This window comes from Mastomys coucha, unplaced genomic scaffold (genome assembly GCF_008632895.1).
Source record: "Mastomys coucha isolate ucsf_1 unplaced genomic scaffold, UCSF_Mcou_1 pScaffold1, whole genome shotgun sequence".
In the NCBI taxonomy this organism is placed as follows: domain Eukaryota; kingdom Metazoa; phylum Chordata; class Mammalia; order Rodentia; family Muridae; genus Mastomys; species Mastomys coucha.
In genome coordinates, this window is record NW_022196891.1 from 87795508 (window position 1) to 87801671 (window position 6164).

A 6164-nucleotide genomic window follows, 5' to 3' on the forward strand; every position below is an offset into this window, starting at 1 on the left:
AGAGAGGGAGGGAGGGAGAGAGGGAGGGAAGGAGAGAGAGAGAGCGAGCGAGATCAGTGCTATCATCCTAAGGACAAGTCATTCACGTCCTTGCAGACAGGGTCTCTCATTGGCCTGGAGCTCAGTACTTAGTCTAGATTGGCCCAAGGACCCTCCTGTTCCTATGCTCCCAGCGCGGGGATGGCAAGCCACACACCACTCCTGACATTTTTTTTTTCATGCATTCTGGCAATCATACTTGTGATCTCCTCAGCTCCCAGACCTGGATTCTTAACATCACGGCTTCCTCCAGGTGGCTCCGGAACATTTGGCAAGCTTCTGCCCCAATCAAGGCCTTCATTTCCTCCTCAGTAAACCAAGTGGAAGGCAGAGATGCCTCCAAGGCCCATCGGGCCCTAAGTTCCCTTTGCTTTGTCCAGCTTCAGATCACCTCCCACCAAGACTGCCGACTTTCCCAGGCTCATTGGCCTCAAAAATGATGATTTCCATTTAAGAAGTTTCCTTCTAGTTCCCGAGGAACTCCAGCTTCTGCGGCAGATGGTAACGGCTACAAAAGCAATAAAGAAATTAAGTAAGCTCAAAGATGGTAACTAAGAGAGAAAAGCAAGATTGGCCAGAGATAAACTGTTATAATCTGCTTATCGTCAATTGCAAGTTGGCTGTATTTCCCCTCATCTGGGTATTAGTGTGATGCTCCGAGGAGGAAAGATCCAGGGAAACAGGATAGATTGCAATGGGCACGGTGGCATGGAGCGGAGTGGGGACCATCCTATTGTTCCAATGGGAACTTTTTACGTAGTTGTTGCTACTTAGTGCTGTTTATGGGAACTCTACATTGTTGCTAGTTAGTGCTCTTTCTAGGACCTGCTCCAGAGGCCCAGCATTTTTTCAGGCCTGTGGTTAGTGTGGAGAGTGTACTCAGCTTCTCAAAGGAATTATGACACCTAGTGAAAGAACTGCAAACCGAGAGGTCTCTTTCAACATCAAGGTAGGCAAAAGGCAGTGTCAGGAAATTGCTGGTGGGATTCTCCAGCCTCAGGAGGGTCAGGGACTCTTCTCGTTCTGAGTGGGGATCTGAAAACTCACCTAGCTTTTCATCTAGCCTGGCTTGGCAGAGTGGCTCCCATTAAAAAAAAAAAAAAAAAAAAAAAAAAGGAGAAAACGGCCCTTCTGCTCCACGTGAAGAGGTGACTAGACTAGAGAACCATCTCAAGGAGCATGCTCCGCAGGTTCTCACGGAGGCCCAGAAATCATTCAGGAAAGAGCAGGAAGTCCAGATGTGCCCCTAACAACAGACTCACTAAAGCTGCATCTGGACCAAGGGAATAAGGGATATCCTGACCATGCCCCGATGAGGATGAGCAGTCAGTGCAGGAGCTCTCTCACAGGTGCCCCCTGCACCCCACCCAGCTCCACTAGGAAAACCAGCAAGCGACATTAGTGAGAACCAACCAGGAAGGAGAGAAAGGTGGGAAGGGCAGGAAAAGGAAGGGGAGGGAGGGAGCACATTAGCCACTGTGGACTGGCAACGCCTGAAGGCAGTTTTTAAAAAGTCTGAGAAGGCCGAGGCTGGAATGATGGCTCAGTCAGTAAAGTGGTTGCCTCGTGCCAGGCAGCCCTGAGTTCAGTCCCCGGCTCCCCCACAAAAAGCCAGACCTAATGCTGGCAGGTGGGGACAGGTGACTGAGGCCATGTCCCCAAAACAGGATGGCTAGGAGATGGGAGGCAAGAACCCTGCCCCAGAAAAAAAAACAGCCACCCACACAAACTCAAAATAAATAGTTAGTAAATAAATAAATTGGAGGTGACTATAGGGCTGGGACCTGGGGGTGGAGAGTCCTACTGTGGGTGTGGCTGGAGGCACCTGCATAGGTGTTGTACCTCTCCGTGGGTCTTGTTTGAAAGGTGCAATTTCTGTCTCTAACCCTAAACATAGGGAAATTAAATCATATATCTTTGTTTTAGAGTAACTGTTGAAGCTGTATAGCTAACGGTGAAAATCCGATCTAATCGTGTTAGAAAATTGCTTGTGAAGGTGGTGTCTGTCATCCTAGCACCCGGAGGGCTGAGGGCCAGCTTAGGCTACAGCAACCCTGAACTCTGCCCATTGGCTGGAGTCAGGATAGCATCTTTCCCCACATATGACCCAGAGAATGCTCGAGGGACTTGGCCCACTTACCGTCTCCAACAGTTAGGGAAGAGTAAGGAGTAAGAGTAGTCTAACAAATGATGTCCCACCTCTATAACTAAAGAAGCTCATGAGTGAGTTTGCTTCCTGCCTCTGCCATGAGAACTCCTTGCCAGTTGGACAGAGGATTTAACACAACCTGGTGAGTCTTGGGAAATCTTCTCTTACCTGTGTAAGAGCAAAGTTGTTTTTGTTTACTATTAAGATCTCTATAAAGCAAGGGCCGTGACCACATGCATAGCAGCTATTGAGCCTCTCACCAGAGCATCACATACTTGGGATTTTCTTTTTACATTTTCATAGACAGTAGAGTAAATATGTAAATTTCTGTTCCCAACCTAATAATTTATTATTAAATATGGACTCTTTGAAACCATATTAGAGTTAAACGTTTGCTATGAGAAATAAATACACAGAAGTAAAGCTCCCTACTGTGCTAGTCCATGCTCATCCACCTAGAAGGGATAAAACCAGGCTGTCCTATCAGAAAGTGGGGGAACTTCAGGGACAGACGCTGGGTCTCCACAAAACTCAGCCCCACCTTCTCTCCCAAGCCCATCCATATGCTTATCCCCTTGTCCTGATGGCATAGTCAGAACCAGCCCCCAGCCTCAGCCCAGGGTATGGAGCTGGAGGAAAGGGAGATTCCTAGCACCTCTGGTCAACTCATGGTTTGAGAGTGGAGAAGCCCTGCAGAAGCAGACCGGACAAACAGACTTTCGTAACTCATTGTAAGACTCTAAGTGCACCATGCAGCTCGGTTGGTAGAGCATCAGCTCAACGTGTATGAAACCCAGGATCCCGTACCAAGTACCACATTTAAAATCAGGCTTGGTGTCCATGCCTGTCATCCCAGAGCTTGGGAAGTAGAGACCAGAGGTCAGGGGTTCAAGGTCATCCTTAGCTGTGAAGCAGGTTTTTGGTTAGTCTGGAATACAAGAAACTGTGCCTTGAATAAGTAAACACAACCCAATGACGAGTGAGGGAGGCCACCACCCAGTCAGGATGGTCACCCTCCTGGTGTCACAGAGCCCATGCTCTGGCGCTCTGCTAAGTCCACGTCATCATCCACGTGGAGAAAAGAGGGGCCTAACCACATCAGAGGGCGAAGAAAAGCCAACCTCTTGTTTTGGTGGTGTTCGTTCTGCCTCGACAACACCCACACCGCAAGGATGTCTCCTCCGACCCAAGCATATCCTGCAGAGACCTCCTCCTCGATCTCACAGGTCACACTTCAGTGGCTACCATAGCCACTGCCGCCACTGCACCAGCAGCCTCGGTGATCCTGAACAGACCCTCCAAAATGGCAACTCATTAAAGAACTCACGAACAGCGTCCAGGCAGGGCAGGTTGGCATGCCTCCTCCCCCTGCCCCTGTGCCCCTGCATTGTGTGACCACCTTGGCATCGAAATGGTTAGAGACCATCTCCCTCCACACCGCCTCCTCTCACTGCGGTGGAGAGCTCTTGAGAACGTTATTAGCTGGGTGTGCGCCTTGCCGTTTTTCCACACGAGGCAGATGGGTAATTACGAAGCTAATAGTCTGATTGAGAGAAATCAGATGCAGTGGTTTGCCCAATTAGATGATACATTAGCTTCCTTCTTTGTAAGCAGCTAATGTGTGAAGCAAAGTGGTATTTTCGAGGGTCAGAATCCTTAAACAAGTGCCGAGTTGCAGATTATTGTATCTGTCTTTTTTTTTTCTAATGGAGGAAAAGTGCTAAGTCTTCATTACTAAAAGCATAGAAAATGCAAATCAGCCCCAGAGACAAAAGAGAGAAGGGACAGGCGAGAATATTCGTGTCCGATGTGTCAACCTACAACATCAATTACATTGAAATGCAGTGCGTGGCAGCCTAATCAAGGGGAGTGTAATTGTAATAATTGCGTGCTTTTGTCGGAGAGGCGCTGCTGTTGTTATTTGTCAACCATTTGTTCCTCCTATTGTTAAGGGGGGGAAGACTTTTTTTTTTTAATGTAACTGAGAGATTGTGTAGGTAATGGGTGGGCAGGCAGGCGGCCGTCCTCAGAATGCGGATAAGGGGGCCCTTCTTCCCCTGCCTGGGCAGCTCCTCTACTGCCCTGGTGAGCTGTAGGCACAGCCAAGGGAGCTGAAGGCGGGCAAGGATAAGGTGGCCGGCCATGTTGAGTGGCTTTCATTCTCATCCAGGTCCTGATGTCCTGAGACCAAGAGGAGCTGAGTGACAGGCCCGTGAGGCCAGAGCCTCGTGTTCCCTTCTCCTTTGCAAATGGAAGAGGGAGGCTCCGGGGATGCCACACCCTCCACCTCACCTTTCTGCTTGACGCTTGAGCCAAAAAGATGACTTTTTAATTCTGTGGGTGACTCTTGCCAGCCAGTCGCCCATGGGAGAGTGGGAAGGAAATGCTAAGTCAAACATCAAGCTGGCATGCATGAGAGTAAGCCCGCCAGTCAGACCCTCCCTCGCCAGCTTGGGGAGAGCCAGCCTCTCCACGACCCCTTGCATGGCAGAGGTGGCAGCCATCCTGAGCAGGGCTGTGCAGAGGGACAGCAAACTTAGATGCTCCTGGATCTGCGGCAGGTAGAGAGGGCTCTGGAGATGTGTCTGAGCCGTATCAACGGGCTTCGTTTTCTCTGCCTCTCTGCTGTCCACTTATTTTTCCCTGGGTGTAGATGTTTTCCTAAAACGCACTGGTAGGGAAGGAGATGAGGGGAAGGCATCATGAGGAAGAGGAGAGAAGGACACAAGCCAGGGGCGTTTGGCGAAAGCCCCTGGTTGGGCTGGAAAACCCTTCTCAGGAGTGGCCTCAGCATGCGCACCAGAGTGGCCTCAGCATGCGCACCAGAGAAGAGCCTTGTTTTCCCACTTCAGTCAGTCTTGCCAATAGGGTTGAAATGGAGACACAATGGGAATGGGCTGAAACATTTACCAGAGCTGTTAAATCACTAAAAAATGAACAATCCCGGGCCATCTCCACCAAAGGGAGGCTTCCTGGGCTGTGGAAGGCTTTGTGGGGATCCCTGACAATCCTGTACATACTCCAAAACTCACACTAATTAAAAGCAAATAATCAAATACATTCAATTTGAAAAGTTGGCAAACTCGCGTGTATTATTGCGTTAGCACCTTGGCATGGAAATGCTCACATCGTGCTAATCTCGTTGTACACAAGGGCTCTTGAGTTCTATTCAGCCAGCCCATGCCCCCCTCCTCCTGCTGTCCCCCCTTGGGCCTTCCTCCCCCCACCGTTCCTCTCACCCCTCCCAACTCTCCCATCCAAAGGGCAGCATGGGGGAGAAACTCTCCCCCAAGGTGGGTACTGTTTCTACCAGGAGATGTAAGATACTGCAAGGTGTGTCTCCTTCCATCTTGGCAGTTTCTTGCCCGCCTGCCTGGACTGGGAGCTTGAAGTGCCCACAAAATACTGCGGTTTTAAATAAACTTTTCAGTGGTAAGCCGAAAGAGTGGATGTCCTCTCCTCGGCCACTGCTGCCACCCTCCTGGGGACTGTCCATGTCAAACTGGTGCCCAAATCTAAGCAATGAGCTGACAGAATGAAAGGACGGCCTCCGAGCCGCTGCCGCTGCCTCTGGGGTCACTCAGGGAGGGAGGAAATGGTGGAGTTGCCCAGAGACACATAAAACTCCTGCCACCAAGAATGGGGTGAAACGAGCCCATACTGGGCAGAATTTTTCTGGCAGATCTGTTTCCTAAGGCACATTTGTCTTGTGTCCTGGGCTACTGCCAATCACAGTCGCCCAGCATCCAGGGCTCGGAGGAAGATGGGCAGCTTGTCCTTCGTTGGGAACAAAAGAAAAACAAATAAAGTGACATTCAGCCATGTGACTTTCCTGTCGGATGGGAAAGGAGCGGGTCACGCAGGAACTGTATTTTCTAGGTAGGGAGCAAACACAGGAAGCAGACGTTGGGTCTGGGGGCTCCTCCTGAAGGAGAGGCTGGAGAGAACCACAGAGACACTCACTCTGTGACTCCTG